The sequence below is a fragment of the Scophthalmus maximus genome, chromosome 22, assembly GCF_022379125.1.
Source record: "Scophthalmus maximus strain ysfricsl-2021 chromosome 22, ASM2237912v1, whole genome shotgun sequence".
Lineage (NCBI taxonomy): Eukaryota > Metazoa > Chordata > Actinopteri > Pleuronectiformes > Scophthalmidae > Scophthalmus > Scophthalmus maximus.
In genome coordinates, this window is record NC_061536.1 from 2,243,984 (window position 1) to 2,269,469 (window position 25,486).

General features: G+C 44.6%; 1 protein-coding gene across 1 annotated transcript in view; it reads left to right on the top strand.

Annotated features, from left to right (window-relative positions):
* Nucleotides 1–3,445: 3,445 nt before the first annotated feature.
* Nucleotides 3,446–25,486, top strand: part of dlgap3 (discs, large (Drosophila) homolog-associated protein 3) — a 118,661-nt gene continuing 96,620 nt past the window's right edge. Inside the window, exon 1 of the mRNA XM_035621015.2 lies at nt 3,446–3,680. The gene's annotated coding sequence lies outside the window, so the exon portion shown is untranslated. The remainder of the gene's footprint in view (nt 3,681–25,486) is intronic.

The window sequence follows — 25,486 nt, forward strand, 5'->3', positions numbered from 1 at the left end:
ACAGCTGTGAGAGGATGATGCCCCAAACATAATGGGGCTATCATACCACAGCCTGATATTTCTCTCCTTTACTTTGCATGAGCATTTTCTCACTCTGAGATAGAGGGAGAAATGCACTCGTGTAAAGCAAAGCGTGAGGCTCAGGATTGCATGGTGATGTAATAAATGTCAGTGTCACGGGGTTGGCATGTTCAATCAATTATGAACCTGAATATGAGCTCGTGTTTCCCTTAATGGCTGACGGATTCATGCGTTTCCCACGTAGGCAGTGCCCGGCAACCTTCGCGATCCGAAACCTCACCTTGCAGGGCGAGCTGAGGCAGATGGCGTGACGCCACCGATCTCAGGTGGACTTGCCCTTGCAAACACTCTGATGCTGATTGTCAGGAGTCTGGTGTGCAGAGTTCAAAACGTACACGGAGCGTCTCACACAATATTGGCCCGTTTTGTGGTCACTGGCCGTGGTCCTGAAACTGAAGCCCGGTGATGTAACCAAGCTGCTGCAGTTCCACAGTTGTCACTGCTATAGATAAATCAACAGGAATATTTTCTGGATGTAATGATGCACTAAAAACTCTGGTGATAGCAAACTTCCATTTGCATAATAACGTTTGAAGGTTTAAGTAAGTTTTCTTCACAAATTCCAAGAAGCATCTTCATCGAAGCTGTTGCCCCAGTTAAATTCAAAAATGCTGGTAATGTACTTTTTGATTGCCAGTAGGTGAAAATCACGTGGAAGAGAAATGGCCCATAGTCATATTCAGTTTGAAATTATTTAATAATATCATGAATATTTGTAAGTACTGAATTGGGTTTAACTCTACTTTGCCAATGTAAGAAGAGGAGCTGAGTTTGGGCGTTTTTAAGCGTAAACTAAAGAGGAAAATATGGAAGCGTTCATCTAGCATCCTTTATGTTCACATTTTTCTCTCAAAAAATAGCACTGACAATTGTAGTTGGAAAATGCCTTTCTTAATAATAGGGTGGGTCCTGCTGACTCTGAAAAATAAAAAGCAAACCTTTTCACCTTCTCTCTCTCTAAATCCTCTCTCCCCTCACATTTTGAAATGGGACGTGAACATCAGGTTTGCCTATCCTCAGCAGCCGTTTTAAAAAAAAACTTTATTTATTCTGTGAAATAGTTTTTTGACATTGTTCCAGTTGGAGAGACTAGAGACTCAACTACAAGACTCCTGTGTTCACGTCTCTGTCTTACCGACTCCTGTGTTTATGTAAGTTGTGCATGGGGACTTTTTATACAGTATGTTCGAATTTAACAACGAAGATTGTGCGTTTACCATGTGGGACTAATTTCAGACTGGGTAATAGGGGGGAATTTGTGACCCATTAAGGAAAGCTGATGTTTTGGCCAGAGTTGAGGGATACGGTTAGTTTAGTTTTAAGTTATGTTAAGTCTACAGGACATGAATGAAAATCCTGCTAACGTCCCCAGAATAACACCATGGATGTTATTGTGTGTACTTATGTTTCTGCAAGGGAACAAACCATCGTCGTTCCGGTGAGTGCGCGGCCCTCTACCTCCTGAGCCACAGTTGCTCACCGTTACACATATTCACACCTGAACGCGACCCAGTACAACCACAATCTGTTACGCTCTGACAGACCTGAGCAGCGACGTGGGACTGCACCCTCGACTTCCCACCCAGATTTAATCCTGCCAGTCTGGGGATCGACTGGCGACCCTACCGGTCACGAGCTGGCTCCTCTAACCTTTAGGCCACCTGCTGATTCAGCTACTTTGAAGGAATCAAGGTGTGTGTCATGTTGGAGTATACTGGTGCTGTACATCATTGCACAGTGTATAGACCTCTCTCTAACAAGGAAATGGGATAATGGAATCAAGGTCAATTATTGCAAGTGTAGGTCGATCTAGTTTTTCAATTGTGCAATAAAACACTCAATCATGAATTGGCCTGGGGGCCCATTGCAAACAAATCTTTAGTTGCACTGTCTCTACATCTCTCTCCCTCTCTCTCTCCGCTCTGACCCATTTACTGTATCTACCATCTAAGTTAAGTGCTCAACGTGATGGCGGATGCAGAAAGGGCGGCTACGCTGCTAAAATGGTAATGGTGGCTGAAGTCGTCGCCTCAGAATAACTTCTCCTCAGTGATGCTGCTGTATGCCTCAGTTTGAGTCGGTGATCCTTGTTTAGGTTGAAAAGAGTTTCATTCCTCAGTCGCAGCACATGTGCATCCAAGTATCACAGGCAAAGAAATATAATAGTACAGCAACATAGCCAGTGATTGTCGCTCTACATATGCCTGTAATGAGCAACTCGTCTCTTTTGTAATATCACCGTCTTAAAATCTGGTTCTACATTATTCTCCCTCTTTATTCTGTAATTTCTAATAGGACAAAACCAGTTTTGACCAAGTGTCTTAAGACATACACAACCGTTGTGTCCCTAGTGGTTCCAGGTGGTGTTACTGTTTGGTCACTGCAGTAGTAAGATGACGTTGAGGACGCAGGTACTTTTCCTCAGAGCTCCTGAGGAAGTTTTCAACACTACTTTGGAGAAAACGGAGGAGAAGAAAGAAGTTTGTTCACTGAAGCTCCCACTTAGTTTTCTGGCTCCTAGCATTTATTCGCCGCAGCGTTAGCCTCACGGCTAACTCAATACCAGCAGCCTGGCTACTGTCCAGAGCAGGAAACAACTGTAAAAATCCCAATCTAGTATAAAGAAAACAAACTGAAGCCTCTTAAGCCTCTCCTTTCGCTGTTACACTGCGATAGGAAAGTTGTGTATTTCTGCTTCAAGTATGAACAAATCATAGTCCGTAGTTCAGATCATTTCGTAAAAACTGGCTGATCTAATGCTTTTTTCAAAAATAAATCAACATATTGGGAGCAAATTGAATTAGACTGGAGAACAGAGATGAACTCTCTTTGACACATCATTCATACAAAGTGTTTATTATTTGCACCTTCAGAAAAACTGTTACCCAAAGCAACCGCATTTCGGAAACACGTGGTTTACAGTTTGCCTGAATGAAATAGAAAGATACATCACCTTTCAACACCACTTTATAATAATAATAATAATAATAATAATAACAAAGAAGACATGGAATGGTTTGGTTTGCATGTTAGCATAGGCGTGCTTAGCCCGTTTTTAGTGCTTCTCAAGCTTTTCGGCTCAGGGTTAAAGTAAGTTTTCCAGTCACAGTGATTTCCCCGAGCGCAAAAAGTCTGATGTTGTTCTTTCAAAAATTCTGTCCAAAATTACGTTAAAATGTACAGTTTTTTGTTAAAAAAGAAAAAAGGATTTTTTGGGGGGGGGGATCATTGGATGCTCAGCAACCCCTACAGCTCTGGTCCTAGAATCGCCCCTGCATGTTCCAGTGATCCTCGGTCCCCGCCGTTTTGTTTGGCCCCTCCTTGAGCAGCGGAGAGGAGCAGCCGAGCACCAATCGGTTGCCGGGAACGTTTCAGTCGGGAGCTCTGCCTGTGAACCAGAGAGAGAGAGAGAGAGAGAGAGAGAGGCACCGCTGCTTTCCACTGCTGCTTCTCCATCCTCCGTCCTCATCCACACAGCGATCCGGGAGCTGCGGAATAGGCGCGTGTGTGTCTGTGTGTATGTGTGTGTGTGTGTATGTGTGTTACTCCAGCGAAGATCACGTTCAGGGAAGACGTCGTGGACAAGGCGCCACAACGAGGTAAGGAGACCCGCGAGGCTGCCGGATGGGATGGAGAGGGCTGCGAGCGCAGGTGCTGAACGCACACTCTCCGTGCGTGTCGTGCAAAGTAGAGGCTGTCATGTGGCTCGTGCATGGCGACTGTGTGCGCGCGCGCGCGTGCGTGTGTGTGTGTGTGTGATGATAACGACCAGATATCGGTTCGTATTGGCGCAGTCTTCCAGTCAACGTCAGGGACTGGGTTGGTTGGACGCCAGCGGGGCTCCCGACTGGGTCAACTTGATGAATAAATAAGAGAAGTTGCGCCATTCGTGAACGCAGGACGACCCCCTCCTCCGTTTTCCTCCACACACGCGCATCCCATCCCACTCCTCTTCCTCCTCCTCACATACACACTCACTCAAAAGCAGAAAATGTGTCTTTGGCTGGCAATTCGGAACACATGTGGAAACGACCCGGAGACGTGGGTGATCGTCGAGTTTCATTCGTGCGTAAATGTTCGCTGACCGTGAAAGCGTGCGTGTCTGTGTGTGTGTGTGTGTGTGCGCCTGTGTGTGTGTGTTTGTGTGCTTGTGTGTGTGTGTGTGTGTGTGTCCCGGAGAGGAATTCGCGGCGGCTGCAGTTATGGCACCGCGTTTACACTGCACACAGTTTGAATTGATCACACGAGAGCCGCGGCACAACCCGTGCGTCTCCATGGGACAGGGGGGAGATGATTCCCGAGGACTACCCCGGCCCAGGCTTCTTCCGGAGGGTCGTTCAGGATGCTGCACATTCAGAACTCTACCTGTGCACAATTGAAATGTGTTGCCTCCGTGGCGCCCATGTGAAAGACGCTGACCATTCTCCCACATACAGTCCCACATGTCTGGTTTGACATGATGAGTGGCCCCTCAGTGCCTCTTGTCCTGTATCCCACTATCCCGCTGGTTCAGCTCCGGCCCCCAGCCTTTGTGAGGGTCAAAAGCAGAATTTGATGTGGGAGGCCCCCACCATCTTTGGCGCCACCAAGGCATTGTCAATGCTTGGTTGTTTGTGCACCCACTGTCAATCTAGTGGTCAGCTTGATTCGTTAGCTGTGTTGCTCTGATAGAGGCTGCAGAAACAAGGTCACTGGAGGGTTTTCCAGAGTTAATTCATGACATTGTGACGTGTACGCACATCAATAAAACGCTGCATCAGACACCATGTGCCTCCAAAACCTGACTACATGAAACCAAATATTATTGGCTAACAAAGTGGGCTGTTTGCTGTTTGACCAGAGCTTTTAGTGTCAGTATTATAAGTTACTGAAGCTACAATAGGTTAGCGGCTTTGTAAATAGCGCACAGGCTCTAAACACCTGACTGGTTTCCTGTCAAGTCTGTCCAGCTTGGTTTGCAGAATAAGTCATAATTGTAGTTTTCCAATGAAGTCACCCTCAATCGATTGCACTTTTCCTGTCTGGAACGGTCGAATGTGGAAACAGCAGATTGATGAAACAGAAAGTTCTTTTATGCTGTTCATTTTGTCAGTGTGACAGGACAGTTAGATGGAAAAAAAAAATGCAGTTTTTCCCAACTATTTTGGCTTACATTCACTCTCAAAATATGATACAGCATATGCTGTAAATTACTAAGAAATTACAGTATTTATATACATTTTTAATCATAACATAAATTAAGAACCACAAAATAAAATCGTGCAAATTCTTGATAGAAGATTTTCTAACACTGCCAGACCCTCCTCTATCTCATCAGACTCTCTCATCCTCATTCAGCAGCCACATTAAGAATGTGAGGCGCTATCACAATACCAGTTCTCTGTGACTTATCAAGTCTTATCAAGAAAGGACATTTCTTGCAGTGTGCTGGGTTGAAATGGCCAGGGCTCATTTTCGGTCAACATTTTTTCCAGCAGCACTGGAGAGGCTTGGTAATAATTGGCCAATAAGGATGAAGAGTTCATCTTGGCGTCTGTTTGAAGGTTCTTAGACACTATTTTCTGACAGGGGAGTGAGCGATGCAGGAAGTGGGTAAAACAACACGTGCTGTAGGGCTCAACCAATTATCAGCCTGGCCGATTATCGTTGCCAATATTAACATTTTTTATGATTATCGAATATTTTTAAGCCCACTTGCCGATAAGTTAAGAAAATTTAGAAATTCTCCCGCCCATGTTTGTTTGTTCAACTTCATAATGATGCTGCTGATATCGCCGAGCACTTTTTTGTTTAATAAGGTTCTGTGAATTGAACATGTGCTTTAAGGCATTTCAACAAAGTTTTGTGTTCAGAGTTTGTGTTTTACTTAATTTTGACACTTTTTTACTGCAGACAAATATCGGTTTCAAATATCGGTTATCGAAACCTCTTACATTAGTAAGAATCGGTATCGGCCCGGAAAAAGCCATATTGGTTGACCCCTATTGACGACTCATGATGGGGCGCAGAAAGACAACAGACTGAAAGGTGTTTGTTCACATTTCTGTATAGTAACTTATATAAAAAACGATTTAGGTGATGTCAACACAGCAGAGCATCAAATGATTTTGCTGAATATTGTTATGATCTTGGATTATACGGGCCTATGACACAAACAAAATATAACCATGGGTCATACTAAGCTGCTGGCAGAGATAACTTATGTTGTCATTTTTCTTAAAGTGGTGGACCGATGGCAGAAAATGGGTGCCAACATTACCTCTAATTCTAATTAAATAATTGCAGACGTAAAGGGTAAACCGCCTTTACTCGTCCACCGCATGAAACCACAGAGCGGACGGGACGGCGTTATTTGAAAGAAAAGCTCTCAGTGTTGATATAGTAAATTAATTTAAAATCTAGATACATTTATGCTGCATATGAGAACAATATGCGGCAGTGGTGAGCAAGAGTACACACACACACACACACACACACACACACACACACACACATGCGCACACACACGCAGGCACGCAGCATCTTTCTCTGCCTTCTTCCCTCTCCTCAAGTTTTCTGCCCACCGCTCTGCCTCCCTTCCCGTTTCAGCCCCAACTTTCATAAACCACGCCGAGTGTTGAGCCATAAAGAGGCAATTTTGCATTTTGCATATCAATAAAAGAGCATTTAACTCAGGCGGGGGGTGGGGGGTTGGGGGGTTGGGGGCTGTTTATTGGCCTCTCACAGACACAAGCATCAGTTCAGCGGCCACGCAAGCACAATAAAAGCACGCCGTGTTCCGTCATCTGTGTTTTTGATTGCAGTTCGGTTCGGTTCGAAGATGATGTCTGCCCTCATCGAAACATCAACCAGTCAACTTTTATGTATATGGAAGGAGTTTCTTTGCAGCCGTATCATTAAACACCTAATGGTAACACAAACAGTTCAACAAATCAAAGCACAGCAACGACTACGGACATAAAGTCAGTTGGGAGGATCAGCTGTGGAGTGGAGCGATGAAAGGCATGGGCGTGCTCCTAGAGTTGAATATCAGGGTGCAGAATTTATTCAAGTGTGACACTAGGGTAATATTTAGCTCAGATTCTAAAGGGGCTACGGTACCATGACTGATCTATGGTCTGATTTGACTTGCTTCCTAATATCAGTGTGGTTATTGACAATCAAACATTTACCTTCGGAGTTAATCAGTCGATCTAACGTTAGTCATTGAAAACGTTGCCTGTCCTCCAACTATCTCGCTGATGGAGCCAAACTGAAGGGAGCAGGGGGATTACTGTCATTATGAAACACGGGCTGGCAGAGATGAGATGATTAGACGCCACAGACATCTGCAGTTTTTTTTCTAATACTGGATTGGATTCAGTCTCCGCTAAATGTTGCAGTGAATGACAATTTAAATTCACCATCCCGGAGCTTCTTGTAGACAAACGCTCGTCATGCACACAATGCATATATGCAGAGGCATAATGAAGCAGTCACATTATTTATCTCAGTTACACAAGTGGAATGAGTCATGACATTATGTCAAATTACCAAAAATTTAATTTAAAGATGAAGAGCAGTACCCAGTCACTCTAACGTCTTAGATGTGATGCCATTGGGATTATCTTGGTTTTTTGGGGAATACATATCTGTGACCCCCAAAAAACTCAGGACATACAGTAGAGTTTAACAGATATTGGCATTTACTCATACAGCAAGGTTGTAACATAAAGATGCTTTTGGTGGTATTGTGGGAAATTTAGTATCCAGCATTTTTGGGACTTGACTCTTAATATTTTTCTGCCTCTGCTGCTTTGATTTTTTTATTACCAATGAAATGAAACGCATGCCCTTAATAAGAAGATTGGCTTCTGAAGATACTCATGCAACCTACAGTACAATTAATGTCAGTATGGTAGATACAATACTTAAAGTTAAAGCTGAGGTTGAAACTGACATTCTCAAGGTGTATTTGTACTAATACTCACTCTAATCTTTACTCCTGTGTCTGAAGGGCTCTCTCGTCCACGCCTCTCTTTTGGCAAGCGCGGAATTTTGGCAAAAAGACAAACACCAATAGGATAGTGAGGCCCGTTTGTTGATCTAGGTTCGCTGGAGCAGAGGTGCCACACACAAACAACACACAAACACACACACACACACACACACACACAGGAATGTACTCAATGTTCTCTCATATCCTTCACACTTTAATCGTCAGCACAGATCCTCACATATTCATATTCATGCGCATACCTCCACTGTTGCCACGATGGAGCCATTCTTTAACTGGAGAGTTGGCACCTTGTTTTGTAACATGAGCATTTAATCTCACCCACTTTTGTTATCGCCGGACAACCGGGCAACCTGACAAGTCATGATTGTTCAGTACGCACTCGCAGTAGAGAGAAGAGTCTCCCCATCATTCCCAGAATGATGTAATGGAGGGAAAGAGACCCACCCAACCCCCAGCCCTCCAGTACTAACTTAGTGTATGGATCGACTCGTGGATGGGACCTGAAACAGAGCTTGCAGGCGAGCGGCGAAGTTAAAGAGGCGAGGGTAATTGCTGTAACCTATCTGGGTGGAAAAATGTTTGCTCATGTTCCCAGTGTTCTCTTCTCTGATGCACTTGGGCATGAAATTGTTCCCCTTTCCACCCTAGCAAGCCCCAAGCCCGAGTCCAATGCCCATCCCTATAGTCAGGCGCGTTGGCCTTTCCGCATGTGCCGCTCTGTACGCCAGGGTCTTCTGTTTGCCGCCATCCGCCTGTGTGAGTGTTTATTTGTCTGTTTGTCGAAGTGTGTACGTGTTTGTGTGGGGATGGGGGGAAGCGGAGGATGGGCGGGTGTTGGGTGTCAGCTGGCCCTCTCCTCTCCACTCGTCTCTGACTGGCAGAGTGAGCGATCGAGCGCTGCAATGATTACGGGCTGCACGGAGGACTGCCACATGTGGCAGAATGAGCATTTAGCATTTCATGTCAGAAAAAAAGGAAACCAGAGCAGAGAGAATCAGGGAAGCTGATTTGAGGACTTGTGGCATATTGAAATTTTTTGGGATTTAGATATCAATGAGGGATTCATGGATTTCATGATGGAGGATGATGAGTCACAGCCATTTGTCACATGGGGAGCATTGGAGTTCAACAAGTCATATACCTTGAAAAATATGACTCCATTTGTGTGTGTGTTTGTCTGTACATGTATAAGCCCTTGTACCATGAGTAAACCACAATATCAAAAATTCCTACTGTGTTATGTGCATGAAAAATGCTGCCTAGGAGATGTGTGTTTGTACCTCTTATCCCTTCCATATATATATATATATATATATATATATATATATATATATACACATACATTCTGGAGGAATTGTCAAGGGAAACACACACACAGTCAGTACAGTTCCCATGACAATTGTGTGGAGGAGAAATAATATTAGCAGTTGGAACCCAATTGGGGTTTGTGAAAAACCATTTTTTCTGCATGACTGTGTTGACAGAAGCCAACCATGAAAAAGTCATGAAATTACTCTTATTGATCAGGAAAGAGATGAACGTTTTGTTAAGTCTGTGCTCTTAAGTGTGTGTGCTAAAGTTAGAATTGATAGTGTGGCAAGTACAAGCTTATCAGTCCTGTATGTAATATGCAATAACTCAATCAATCTCTCACCCCTCCACCAGCTGTAATACTCCATTCTGTACATCTGCAGTTGACGATCAAGCATTTTTGCTGTAGTGAAAAAATCAGTGGTGAGAAATTTATAAAACAATTACTTCGTAAGCAAAGAAAAAAGAACTACAGCTCCCATGGGAGAAAACAAAGTGCATCAGTTACTCTTTCTTCTGTTGTCAACAAGAGGATCGCCAACCGGGCAACAGACCATTGACAACAAATATTTATTTAGTGAAATAGTCAAGTTCAATAAGCACGTTACATACTTAATGTCACGCTAAAAGCCTGAACAATCTGAACTCCGGTTGTAGCACCCAGGGCAGGCTCCCACCCGCTGGACGACAAGATAACATAGTTAGCTGATGGCGAGCTCCTCGGCTCTGACAGTAATTCTAGCTTACTGCTATGGTAAGTTAATTAGCCAGGCATGCTAATTCGCGGTGGATAAACACACTTTTTCTTATCCATTACTTTCAAATTAACTGCTGTGTTTTTGCTTATTGACGGGGGGGGGGGGAGCATTGCAGTCATGAAGCAAGGCCAAATAAGACTGATCTCTCGATCAAGAACATTATGCTTGATTCATTGGAAAATCCTTGAAACGAGTGGACTGATTGGATATGAAATGATCCCTTGATGCAAGATTAAATGACTGGTTGGACTGGATGTTGTTATGATTTAAGCGTGGCTTTTCCCACAATGAGAGGGGATGTGCTTTTACCTTAAGATGACCAGGGGACGGAAGAGCAGGGATGAAGGACGGCGGAACGATGGCCTAATGGAGTGGATGAGCAATTGTATGGATAAATCGGGATGAAGGAATGGTCGTCATTTGATGAATGGATAATGGAGGGGAGCGAGGTGGGGTGGAGAGGGAGATGTGAAATGATAGAGAGGGAGTTAGTTTTTAAATGCTACATCATGTGGTGGCTCTTCGTTTCATCTATACCACCCGCTCTCTCTTCAAGGTGCACCAGTTCTTTTCATTTTTCATGCCTTTCCTCCTTTTTCTTCACAGTTTCAGTTACTTAATCCTTCCCCTCGTCTCCTCGCTTCTTCTTTTCTGAATCACTTCCTGCCTTCTGTCCTGTCTTCCACATTCCCACTCTTTTGACTTTTATTTCTTGCGTTCCTCCCCTTTCATGCTCCCTTCCCTTCCTTCCTCTTTCTTCCTTCTGCTCCTCTCATCACCTTCTCCTCTCCACCCTCCCCCATCTATTTCCCTAATGCCCTCTTATTATCTGCCTCCATCACTTCTTCCCTTGCCTCCATTTTGTAGAATGAGTCTCCCTTTTAAAAAAACAAACATTTGTCTAACCTTCCTGCCTCACTCTAATAGCTGTCTTGCCAAATTCCGCCCCCCGCTTCTCTGTCCTCATCTCTTTGCGACCTCCATCTCTCTGTGTCCCCCGCCCAACCTCAACGATAACATCTCAGCCTCTTCCATCACTCTTCCTCTACATGTTTTCCTGCCTCTTTTACGTGGAGCTGTCCCGGGCCTCCTCCGCACCTCAGCCCCCTCTATCTCATGTAAGCAGGGCAGGTGGTTGTGCGAGTGCACGCTTTCAGTGGGACATGCCTTTGCTCAGATTTAAATAGATAATGGCAGAGCCCCAGTGTTTGTTGGGTTCTCTGAATAATGCAGGAGATCCTGAAGGCATTGTTGCCAGGCATCACTGATGGTGACATGCATACGCCCGCTCGCAAGCTTGCAATATTAATACCGAGAGAGAGGGGAAGGGACTCGGTGGCTGTTATTCATTTATTTATTTATTTTTTCTTCACCCCATGAGCTAGCTTTGTTCATTATACTAAAAGTTGACTCGCTTCCTAATGGCAATAACTGGTACATTTTGACAGGTCATTACAGTTCAAATATTTAATGTTCAAATTATGAATAAAAAGATAAGAGAGCTAGTCCTCTGGTGTCAAAGTTTTTTTTGTTGTTGATAATTTGTGCACATCACTATTAGTATTCTGTATTGGTTATTAGTCATTCACAATAGGGGTCGACCGATATGGCTTTCTCAGGCTGATACCGATACGGGTTATCACTAATCTAAGAGAGTGATAACCGATATTTGAAAAAGGTGTCAAAAGGCATCAACATTTAAATAACATAACACTTTGTTGAAATGCCTTAAAGTTTATGTTCAATTCAAAGAACTTTTCAACATGACATTAACCAAAAAGTGCAGGGAGCTAACAGCAGTATTATTATGTAGTTGAACAAAGGAAATAGAGCCAAAGTAGAATATTTTGCAAATCGGCTTAAAAAATGGCCAATACTGAAAATCATGAAAATGTTGAATGTCGACTCCTAATTCACAACTTCAGTTTAATGATTTTTGATTGTTGAGTCCTAAAACACTGCAGGTGCATGCTAAGCACGTGGTCGGTGGAACTGGCTATAAGCCACAGTTTACGGTCCAGGCCACATGAGCAGTTCAGTGCAACAGGGGAACAAGGACAAGAGGAAAAAAGCTTGGTCATAACTCAGTCAAAGCATCGGCATAACTTACTGCAACAGTATTACCCTAGTCTGCTTTATCCATGAAGAATGAGAGCTCACCAGAATACACAGAACAGACATTTTTGAATTAATAAAACTGGGCGAGGGCTGCACGGTGGCGTATTGGTTAGCACCTTCGCCTCACAGCAAGAAGGTTCTGGGTTTGAATCCCGGTTAAAACCAACCAGGGCCTTTCTGTGTGGAGTTTGCATGTTCTCCCCGTGTGTGCGTGGGTTCTCTCCGGGTTCTCTGGCTTCCTCCCACAGTCCAAAGACATGCAGAATGGGGTCAGGTTCATTGGAGACTCTAAATTGACCGTAGGTGTGAATGTGAGAGTGAATGGTTGTTGGTCTCTGTGTGTGGCCCTGCGATAGGCTGGCGACCTGTCCAGGGTGAACCCCGCCTCTCGCCAAATGTTAGCTGGGTACAGACGGTGTTACATGTGCTCGGGAGAATTTATACAACAAGTGAGAAACACAAGGATCATACTGATATGATCAGCAACACAACCCTCTTTATCTCCTCTTCCCCCTACTACACTGATGACGGCAGTGGCGCCGATATCATCATCTGATCTCATCTCATGCTCTTATGAAACATAATCAGAGGGGTTATTGTTTGGTGGCGTCGATTTCTCACAAAGCGCCGCGCTAATGAGTGTGAGTGTTCTCCATTCTGCCAGTCAGACGTGACTTGTAACACCTCTGGTCAGTGCAAGGGGAACGATGGAAAACTTGACGTTAAAGAAAACTGTCTCTTTTAGGATGCAGGCTGCGGTCAGTTGTGAGCAAACTGTGAGTGTTTGTGCTTTTCAAGCTTTCCGAGGTGTTAGGGACAAGCGAGTAAACAGAAGGAGTGAGGAGGAAAAAAAGAAAGAGGCGATATCATAAAGGGAGAAATCAGTGGAGCTGTAAAAGGGGAAAAGATGGCCCATTGTCTCCCGGTATCCTCGCTGCAAACTGTGCACTGGTGCTTGAGGAAAGAGGAGGGGGGGTAGAGATGGGAAGAGCTGTGTTTGTGATCTTATCTTGCTATTTTCTTGCTTGCTTGTTATTCCCTACTTTTCCCCGTAAGAGCTTTCTCCCGGAGGGAGCGTCTTACTTTTCAAGAATGCAGGGTTGGTCCCCCAGGGGAGCGTTTTAGTGGGAGCTGTTTGTGTATGGCTGCGTTCGACTGTCTGTCACAGAGATGAGGGAGACGAGGGACGGGGATGGCAGTGGAGAAGAGCGGGGACGATGCGCTGTTTGATCAGTGGGGCGCTGACTCACACTGGGATGCAATGGAGAGATTGGTGTGCTGCGACAGACGAGAGGGAACAGAGGAAGAGCGAGCAAGAGGAGGACAGAATAAATGAGAGTTGTGAGAGGTGAAGTCGACCCTGGACACCTTCCTCCTCCGTCAAGGTGTCTCTCACAAAGCAAACTCACGTGCACAGTATCTTAACAATGAGTTCAAAGGGCTTAGGGCATTCTGTGTTGTGTTTCATGGGGCCATGAGTAGAAATGTCGCCAAACCAATTTTCATATTTAAACTGAAAGAAATATGGCAACACGTTGCAGTAACAATTTGTTAAATGTGAACTCATGACTCCTTTTACATGTCACTTAGGCGTGGGTGATATGGAAAAAAAAATCTTATCATTTTCTCTTTTACCTAGTTATTACTCCTGACTAGGGCTGAAACGATTCCTCGAGTAATTCAAATAATAATAATATTTATTTCCAGATGGGGCAAGTTTGGGTTAAATGAGGCGCATCTGGAGGAGGGCCAGCGGCCCCGACCCGTCTGCATGCAGAGAAGCAAAGGTCCCGACATGATACTGCAGGGACTCTGACCTCTGCCTTCGATTTGTGACATCCACAGCTAATGAGGAAAATGATTAATTTAGAAAAACTGTGAACAATTTTTCAAAATGTTGTTTTATTTTGAAGCAGATAAGGGATAACAGTAACAGCAGTAGCGGTTGTGTAAGTAATAATGTTGACAGAACAGGCTGTGGTTGTCTTACATGCGACTAAAGCTGGATTTATGCTTGACGCAGCGGTCCGTGCTGTGACGTCACAGCAGTTCACGGTTCTGACACAGTGCAGTCTTCTCCTAAACAAAAGGTGTCGCCGCTGACAAAACACTATCTACACCGGAGGAATCGGCACAAGAAGAAGAAAGAGGCCTCCCTCACCATGGCAACGGTGACAGTGCTGGTGTTGGGATCGGTAGATGAGGACAAAAATTGTGGCTTTAAACTTGCTTTCAGAAAAGCGACGTAAAAGAAGAAGGTGGTCTGTCCGCCCTCTGAATGACGACAGACACGTCGGGGGCGGCCTAGTGAAACCCTCCCCTCATTCTCCCTGAACAACACTGTCTGGCTCTAGCCTTCCCTTTTAAACTTCACGGTGTAGGAGAGATCTGCAACAGGGCCATGAATTATTCTCTGTTTTTACCATTTGTGAATATCTGCCTCATTGACGGATCATATGAGGAGCGTTTTGCCTCCAGCTCGTCCATGTCGGCAATGCGCCGGACGCATCGCGAGCGCCACGTAACAAAAAAATGAGAGGTGCACAACCTCACGAAACGGCCTAGATGCGCAGAAGTGAGCTCAAAATGGCGTCACCGCTGGCGTGCCGACGGATCAATGCGTAAAGCATAAAACCACCTTAACCCCCCCCCACCCCAGCCCGATGTGTAAACATCGGTGGCAAATGCAGTGACACCAGCAAGCAAATAAATAGGCAAGAGACAAGCTCCACAGGGGTGGGGAACAACTCACACACACACACACACACACACACACACGCACGCACGCACACACACTGCCTGTCAGCGGCATTGGCTGTAGGAGTGAGACCATTACAGGCTGAGCACAGCCAGAGTTCTGGTACCTACATCGGCCATTAATGAAATACATTCCACCCCCATGTGTACATGCTGGGCCTGTTGAGCAAAACAGTCAAAGTATGTACAGTCTGTGTGTGTGTGTGCAGTAAGTGAACCCCATGCCTGTAAATGCATGCTTGCATGTATTCCCTCATGTCTCTCAGAGCCTGCAGCTTATCCCCTCACAACTGGTCTACTCTACTGAAGGAAGTTCAGCTAACTCTCTCTCACGGTGATCACTGTGGGCATGTTCATTCAACGTTAGGGATAACTGCCCGTTTGTAACAGTGAGACGATTGGCACCGAAAGGACTCGACAACGACTCGGATAATCTATGCATCCTTTAATTTGATTTCTTAGCAAATCATTTATTTTGCGATTTGCTGCTTTAGTTCTTTGGGTTGTGCGACTTTTGTACAGACAAATTGAACTATTTCCAGCTGCCTCTTTGTGAATCTATAATAGAACTGGACTTACATGTGTTAATATAGGGGGATGATAAGCAGAGGGTTTTTCCATCATAATCCTTTTGACAGGTGTTTGTTAGTGAGAATGAGAACTCCACTAGCATGGGAAATGTGTGTGTGTGTGTTGGGGGGGGGGGGGGGGTCAATCCCGGCTCCCGCTGTCCCCATGTGGTATTTGTTTTGACGCTGAGCCAATGTATGTACAGGATATCCCTTAATGCAGAAGATTAAATCTAGGTTACTTTATATTTAAGCAATAGCTCATGGCAGACCGTGGTATACGATGAGAATATACCATGGCCTATCATGAGCTATTGCTTTTATAAAACGTTTATAAAAAGTATGGCAAAATGAAAGTAATAGACACACTCCAATTTGATTTTTTTTGTTGCGTCAAAAAAGCGCCTTTGTAATGGGAGTAGTCCCTGCTGGCTGCCCGCACAGCGCACGGCGGTTGCCATGCAACACACTGTAGCGTTCCTCAGAAAGAAGGCTATGAGGCGTTAGCTGGGTTCGCCGGCAGTTTAAGTTCAAAGGCGCTCTGGCGTGGGCCAACGCCGTTCAAGCTCACCGTGTGCTCTGAGCTCTCGTAAGTTTCCACAACTTCACTCAAGCGCAAAATCTATGGTCACTTCTCACTTCTACTTAGCATTACACAGCAGATGTTTGGGGCTTCAGGCGACATTTATGTGTCAATATTAGGGGACTCATTTAGAAAATACTACCATGACGTGTGAGAGCAGTGCTGTATTGTGACAGGGATAAAGAGGGAATGGTCTGACATGAGGTTAGAATGTGTCCTGCTAAAGCAAAGTGGGCTATGACTTAGATAAGAAGTTATCAGAGGGGATGCGAGTCATCTCCCCACGAGTGTTATAGAGCGGGTGTCAGTTCGACACAGGATGCTCTCTGGACGGTGGGCCTGACTGAAGTATGACTCATACAAGAGGTCTCAAGCACTCGCAAATTTGTGAAAATTCACAGAACAAGAAAATGCATCAAAATTCCGCAAGTGTTTTATTTTTTTTAATAATGGCTAACTAACCACTTTTTCTAGACTCTTCATACAGTCTGCATCACCAACATGGATCTGGGCCAAACAATTAATCTCAATCCCCAGATCTCACTCAAATCACCACAACACTTCGTACATGTCTCAAAGTGAACTTGTTCGACCAGAACACTGACGACACTTCTCGTACTGAAAGCAAAACACTGTCAGACACAACACGCTGACCTTAAAAAAACAGTATAACAGCAGGGAGCATCACGTAAATGATGGACTTTTTACACTGGAGTTTTAATGATTGTTCACACAATTCAGTATTACATTATAGAATAAGAAAACCACATTTTACTTTATTGGCTGTACTAAAGTATATGTGAGAAGAGTGAATCAGAAAATGCTTCAATATCCTTTATTTTTTCTATATCCTTACATATAGTATTTTACTATAAACTTCGACTTCAACAACAAGTCTAGTATAATCACTCATACTGTACAGTACAGTGAGGGTTCGAGTCCTCACATTTCTCTACATGGTTGCTCATTGTGGGAACTGTTGGGTTTCTCTGTGATATTGTAAGGTCTCAATCTCACTATGTAAAGTGCCTTGAGATAATGGATGTTGTGATTTGGCGCCATACAAATACAATTTTATTGAATTGCATTCGGCCACAGTTTCTCGTCAACATCACCAGTATTCCCTCTCCCTGCCACTCTTTTTTTCCCATCAACCTTTGCTCCACGATCCATGTTTCCAAACAAGATCCCTCTGAAGCTGTCCGCTGTTCTGTGTTTGCTATCGAGACTAAAAACACGTATCAGCTATGTTTGGAAAGATTGTTATTTCATTTTATCGTAAATATCCTTCTAAGATTTTCGAATCAATTTAGTACGGTTTCTGCATCCATCGTTCTGTTTTGAATGTGATTTGAAAGACATTATTTAAACATTCGAAAAAATGCGCTGCAAAATATGAGGTGTTTTGCAGTGAGTGAAGTATGAATGAGAAAGGAGTTCATGGATTTTGGAGAATGTGGTCACTTAATGCATTTTGTGTGAAAGCAATGGAAAGTGATTCACAGTTTGGTCCACAGAGCATCTGTTTCACTGACTGTGTGAGGAGTTTTGACAATGCGACTTCAGTTTGAACCAGTTATCAATCCAAAAAAAGAACCTGTAATCACTTGTATGATGTTTCAACAAATCTGTTTAGCGCTTATGCGTCCAAGTGTGTGTAATAATTGGACTGTGTTAAATTTACACTACCTGAGCCGACAACAGTGATTTACACAGATGCTGAAGCAGTGCCTGTTCTCTCTGTTACGAGCAGAGAGCACACTGTTACCTCATGTCAGTAGAATAATACGGTTTATGCACTCTGGCAAATTGTCAGCTGCAATTTTCCTTTTAATCATTAAGTTCAGTGTCAAAAAGCAATTAGATGTTCTGCAGATTAATTAGTGTTTATTGTGCTCTCTGTCGGGTTTGGGTGAAAGCACTCAGGATTTAAGAATAGTGGTGCTTTGCTCTTTGTGTGTGTGTGTGTGTGTGTGTGTGTGTGTGTGTGTGTGTGTGTGTGTGTGTGTGTGTGTGTGTGTCCTGTAACCCTGGGCAGCCCAGTGTGACCATTTTCTTTGACACCTCTTGTGGATTGGATTGTAAGTTTGTGAAAGTACAATTGTATGTGCGTGTGCGTGTGCGTGTGTGTGTGCGTCTCACAAATAAACCCCATTGCTCATATCTATGCTCCCCTCCCTATAGCTCCCCTTCCAACCTATGGGATTTCCCTTGTCGCTCACTCTTGACATTTTCTAACTTCCTCTTCTCATTCCCTGCATCGGGTGTCAGGGTCTCGTCGGCGTCGATCCATTGGTCTTGGAGGGTTTGAGGTGGATGGACAGAGTGAGGGTCAAGGTGAAGCCAACAGGCAGTGTAAGAGAGGGAGAAGGAGAGAGGTGTAAGGGTCAGCAGTGATGGAGAGCTAAGAAGATGGGGGATGGGGTCAGCAGGGAGAGGTTGGATGAAGGTGCTGAAATGAAATGAAACAAGGAAGGAGGAGGATGGTAGGGGTGAGGGTGAGGTGACAATGGAGGTTGGGGAAGGAGATGGAGGGGAGATAATAACACGAGGGAAGGAGTGTGCAGGAAGACAGGATGGGGTGTTGGTAAAAGGCTAATATGCCTCCTGACATACATCCGACGGCACAGCAAGACTTTCTTTTTATCTTACGCCGGTAATCTCGCTGTTTTCCCGCCTCTTGTGTCTTCTGTTTTTTTCTGCCACCACAATGCGCACACAACTGCAGTGATGTCCCTGTGACGTCCACACCAAGTGTGTCTATTAGATTATAATCACACAGTGCACCTGTACATTACATTACATTAGTGCAGCTGGGACCGGCACACTTGGAGGACAACACACACGAGAAGCGATCTGGAATCAGATGACGTCGTCGCTGTAATTAAAAAATAAGGCTCGGAGCAGATGTAGTAACTTACACAGGGAGAAATACATGAAACACCATCATGCAGAAAACTAAATGTAAAAATCGGAGCAGAGAGACTGACAAAGGTCGAGGGATGACCCGGCAAGGTACCACGATCATCAATGCGTGTACATATATTCACGTACTGTTATGTGTTCTGCAAGATCTTTTCTGTCAGACATGTCGAACATACATCATGTGTTCGTTATTTTTATCAGCATAAAATGTATACCATAATTAAATTGCACAATTTAACAGATGTTCAAATGACCTGCTGTACTGATGTAGTTTATAAGCAAAGCAAAGGGAATTGCCTCTTAGCCACAATCAATTTGTTTTCAATAGCAATATGACTGAATTGAATTGCTTTCTGCTTAAGAGTGAGATAAGAAGATCAATATTAACCTTGTGTTGTCCCGAGGTACGATGCTAGCTTAGCATGAAGACGGAAAGCAGGGTGAAACAGTTAGCCTGGCTCCGTGCAGAGAAGAAAAAGAAAAGAAGATCATCCAACACTTTAAAACAAGACTTATTTATTTTTATTATTCATTTAGCCAGAAGAAATTTCAACAATGTAGTGACTTTTTGAGGAGAGACTTTTTCGAGTTGGTAAGAAACTACAAACATTACCCCTACCGCCGTTTACAATGCGGCCACTTTTGCCTCTGTCTTACAGGGGCGGTAAGCGATTCTTGAGCAAGGTCCCGTGTTCGCGGCCCGGCCAGAGCGGTAAAATTCCAACAACAACAACAAAGAGAGAAACAAGCTTTCTCCAAAATCACTTACTGCCCCTTTAACTTATATATTTTCTGAAACTCCTCCACAGTCGCCATGTTTGATGTCGTCAGTATCGCTTGACTCTGCGCTGCCCTCTGGTGGATTTTTGCTTCGCAATCGTGCCAAAATAAAGGACAAATGGAAGGTGGGCAGTGATGGTTGCATTGTTTGCAACGAATGTTAAGGCAGCCTAAAGGGGTCTTCATTGTGAATTGAATGCTAGAGAATGTTAGTTGGTGAACCGTAGACGTGTGTAGTTTTGAACTTAGGATAGCGCCAGGCTAGCTCTTTACTATGATGTCCAATCTTCACATCCTGACTCCAGCTCTGGGTTTTAACACATGGGAATGAGAATGATATTAATCGTCAGCTAACCCGAAAGCCATTTCTCTTTGCACTGGTCCTTTAAGATCGGCCTTGATCCGTGCAGACGGAACAGTTTGTCAAATCATGTGGTCCCTCATGATGAAAGTGAGACTCCGTGTGGTTCGTTCATACCCATACATTCAAACAAGACTTTTCAGGGTGTAGGTCATTTGTCCTCGTTTCCACTCTGCCCTCCCCTCTCTTTTTCTTTCTCATTCTCTTTCTCTCATTCCATATTCTGTGCAGCCAGTCAGGTCACTTCTGGTTACTGGGGTCCAATTGGAATTGGCTTTTCAATTTTTTGACGATGCGGTGGTGGAAATCGCAAGGAGCTGGTGCCAGCGCGCTCCCACCCCCATCCCGCTGCTCAGCACCATCCTAGTATGACTTAATATGCCTGAAACATTCACCTCACTGCACCAACGCTGTCCAATGCAGTGTGACTTTGTATGTTTGTGTCTGCGAGCCGGAGAAAGAAAGATGAGGCTATAACTGTAAGTCGCTACAAGGCCAAGCCAGTATGTGTGGTGGGAGCGGTGTGTGTTTACACAGTCAAAATGTGTGGGTGAGTGTGTCCGGCAGATATCTGCACAGAATTATATGTATGATTTGTATAATATGTGTATAATAGACAGGTAAAAGGACCTTAATGTGGGTAATCAGCAGCTGAAATCAAACAGGAAACAGTCATTTATATATACGGGACGTTTTTTTTTACACTTCTAACCCAGAGTCATTTTAACAAACCAGATTAGCTTTTTTTGTGAAAGCTTACGACACAACCTTTCTCAGAGAGTGTTTCAGACATTTGAATGGGACGCCGCCTCCTGCGAGCCCTAAAACAACCCAACGTGTTGGGTGCCGGTTTGCAAAAATTGGTCTTGTGGCGCGCAGGTGAGAGAGAGGGTAGGTGCATGTGTGTATCGGTGTGTCACAGAGAAACACTGAGGGAGAACGGCAGAGAGAGGAAACATCTGTGGGCAGTGAAGGAGGGATGGGACTGGCAGACAGAGCCTGGGTCTCTCTCTCTCTCTCTCTCTCTCTCTCTTCTGTCTCTCCTTGGTACTGCAGTGCAGGAGAGGAGAAGATTTAAGTGGAGACGCTGCTTTTGAAGTTGGGCAGTGCAGAAGAAGCAGCAGCAACCACACACACACACACACACACACACACACACGCACACACAGCGACTCGTTCCTAGCCTAGTAAAGTGAGGGAATATCATTGTTGCTCAGACTGCCTTTGATTTAGACTGCCGTGATGTGATCCCTCACAACGAATTTTTAACAGTCCCTCTCCTCGACCACAAAAAGGCAGCTTCCGCCAGAAAAGGAGAGAGGAAAATAAGCATCGAATCCCATCCCCAATTTAAATGAGAGCAAGGTGATAAAGGAGCAAATTCGATTGAGTCCTGACTGAGTTGCGTTTGTGGCCGTTGTGGGGATTTGGAGCCTGAGTCCACACAGATACACCGGCAGCCCCAAAGCCCACTTTAATATCGAAGACAGAGGTGGAAATTACAGCTGTACATGTTTGCAATGGCGGCGAATAAGAGGATTAATTGTCCTCTTTCCACACACACATGCTGTAGACACACACTCACCTGAGCCCAGGGAAAGAGGCCTTAATATGAGTCTGACTCAGACATGTCAAGAGGTAATTGTAGGAGTAATATGAGATGTCGTACTCAACATCCCTTTAGTGAGTTGACTAGAAGACGCCTCCTAAACCGTTGGTAAACAATGATCATCGACCACTTCATGTTAACAATGGCGTTTGTGATATTTCGTGAATGCATCTACGTGTGCGTCAGGAGTCAAGAGGATGTGTCTTCAGGCACATCTTTGTGTGTGTGTGTGTGTGTAGTCATATCCAATCCCTGCTTTCAAACCAATCTGTATTTATGGACATGGACGTGTCGGGCACTCATGAAGAGTGATCAGGCTTACACTGTCAGTGGGATTGCAGTCAAGGGCCTGAAGTGACAAATCTCAAATAATATTGCTAATGACAGTCCAGAAGAGCGGCATGTGTGTGTGTCTGTGTGCGTCCGCGAGTGTGTGTGTGTGTGTGTGTGTGTGTGTGTGTGTATGCACGCGGGGTCCAAAATAACCTCAGAAGTGCATGAGCCTCATAATGTGAGTATATTGGATTTTAATGTCCTTGTCAAGGCGAATGGTTTCCCATTCGGATCCTCTGGGGGCTGGTTCAGGCACATTCCTCAGCTGCTTTCCAACTTGACCTAAAATGTGGTGCCAGCCTCTCTTGTTCTTTGGCTCCCTCTTTTTGCATCATTCCCTTTTTATTGCTCTTCTTCTCTCCCGCTCTCTAGAAGCCTCAAGACACGAGATGATTTATAGGATTTACCTGCTTCGTTCACAGGCAGCATTAAACTTGAGTTTAATGCTGTTTCAATGTACATTTTTCTGTTTTTTCTCTCTCTGTTTTCCCTCTGCTATCTCTCTACCTCCGTCTGTTCATCCTTCAAACCCTTCATGCCTGTTCTCTGACTCCATGTTTTTCACGTGTTTAACAATGACCTATATCATTAATAGGTTAACTCAACAGTGAGCAGGAAGCAGCGGTGCTGTTTGTCTACTTTGGGGTGGCCATTTTGCAAATTGTCTGTTTCTCTTGAAAAAAGCAAAAAGTGTTGCGAAACAATGGATTTGTAGCAATTCTGTGAAACACGTAGCTCTTCCTGCACCACGGCAATTTTAACATGGATCCGCCCGGATAAGACGGCAGGTCACGCAAGACCTGGCCGAGAGACTGGACAACATTTGGCCGGCGACAGCAGAGGAGATGAGGGAGCACGCTTGAGAATCAGTTTAGGAAGGAGGAATCAATCTGAATATGAAATGATGATCCTGCTGTAATCTCACTTAATGAGATTACACCAGGAGGTTTATACCCTTATTGTATGACCCAATATGGATCGGAGACTAATCCAGTAGCTAACTGTCAAAAGTATTAACTTGCTAGTAACAGTAAATATATACAACATGTCTATATCTACACAATCACCGCAAAAATGCAGCCCACAGTGTCTTCACGCTGACCACACACGCTTGTAACCACACCCAGGCCTGCGACCCATTTCTTCAGCTCCAGACATGCACAACCTAGAACCGCACAAACACACACTCGTCCAAGCACACCGCCTTCCATCGGTGATGTTCCGGCTCTCAGGTAAGGGGTTTCTATCGCACATACTGTATACGCCAAAGGAAAAAGATGCTTGAATTATTGAAGGGGGGAGTAGAACGCAAGATGGAGAATGATCAGGGAACTTGTGCATGGAGGATTGAAAAAAGAAGTGCACACTGCAGGTAGCTTCAAACAGAAATGGATAGCGAGAGAGGACGGGGAGAAGGAGGAAGGCATGGAGACACTTTGGGAAGGAGGAGACAGCACAAGGAAATGCATGTGAGGTCGGGAGATGCAGAAGGAGGGAGAGGAGACGGGAAGAAAGGGAGGTAGAGGTAAGTAGAATGTGTAGTTTTCCCTGTGGCTTGTTTGGCTGCTGATGTAAAGAGGAAATGGCGAGATCAGCAGGGGTTTTTACCTACACCGACTTTAACTAGTAGTGGAAATACATGACACACACACACACACACACACACACACACACAGAGAGTCCATGCCCCACGGGACTGAAGCAGATGAAGGGGAAGAAAAACAGACACTGTGCAGTAATGTCTTCTTCATGCTCAGGTTACACTGCTCAACAGAGCCGCAAAGGCTGTTAGGCTCTTTGCGCTCTATTGCTCGTCCCTTGTATGTGCGCTAACTTTTTGCTTGTGCGTGCGTGCGTGTGCGCTCTGTGTGAGCGGAGAGAGGGACACTGTGCGTGTACATGTGTGAATGTGTGTGTACAGTATTTGTGTTATGAACTGGCAAATCTACCGGGACTCCGACTCCCCCCGGTGCTGGCTTTGTATCAGCACCCATCTGAACTGTGGATCAGTGTCATCCTAAACACGCACTCACACACACACACACGCACACACACACACACGCACACACACACACACTTGGATTTGTTTACAGTTTAAACAGCAGGTGGCACAGATAACAGCCACTTCATCCGCTGCCATTTGGACGACAACAATGTGATACCCCAAAAAAGTTCCTCCCCTCTGTCCTCTTTCCTATTATTTCTATCCAGGGCTGTGCCTGTACCCTGATAGAGGTGATTTCATATCCAGATAACGATACATATCATCACTCCTTACCTTTTCTCGACTGCGTGAATCTGTGTCGTGTCTTTTCAGATGCTGAGTTTCAACGACCGACTTTATATCCTTCCATCTTACCGGTTCTTTACCGTACTGTGTGCCACGGTCAAAATATACTCTTCAAGCATTTGAGTTTGGGTTTTGTTTTGGGCACCACACGGCTCTCAGCCATAGACCCTCTCCGTCATGGTCTGACATGATTCTTGTGTTGGATTTCAAAACGGTCAGTGGTGTTTGAGTCTGTTGTGGGGACCAGTCTGTGGTGTAGAATGCACAGTACAGTTTTCTGACGAGCGTCCGGCTTTTCGTGCCCGCCACAGAAGTATATAGCCTCGCTTTTAGGTGCGAGCTTCCCATTTTGCTTCAGCTGGTTGGAGCCAGTTAGGAATGACTCAATTCTGTGTCACGCGCACTCTCCTGCCTTCGTGCAAGTGTCCTGCGTTCACTGGTGCTGGACGACCACTGAGCAAGATAGAAAATATTGCCAGAGAAGAGATAATTTGTGGCCCAATGAAATTAACAATAGAGCATACTATGCAACGAGTGAATGTTTTTCTTTAAGAGAAACTTAATTCCCCCCTGAAAATCTTGCAGGTATACTATAGGACACAGTGACATCACTTTTGGGTGTGGTAACATTTTCACCAGAACAAACTTCTACCTATCGATAAATAGAATCTGAGCAAGGAATCACTTTTTTGGAAGTATTACCAGTTTCAACCTTTTTATTTATATTTTTTTTTCCTTTTTTGCTAGATTACAATGAACCCAACAGGCAAACATATTGCTCGCCACGTCAGAGGCGCAATGCCGTTTAACACAGCATCAACATCTGTCCCGCCACAGAAATCGATTCTGCTCTGTGACCGCATGTGGTGCTGGAATAGAGGTGGAACAACAATGCCCGCCATTCCGTGGTTGTACCGTTTTATACAGAATGCAGAGGCAGAATTAAGGCGTGATATTATGAGATGCTTTTGATTGACTTGTGTGAAAGCTGTCAGGTTGCATGTACTTTTTG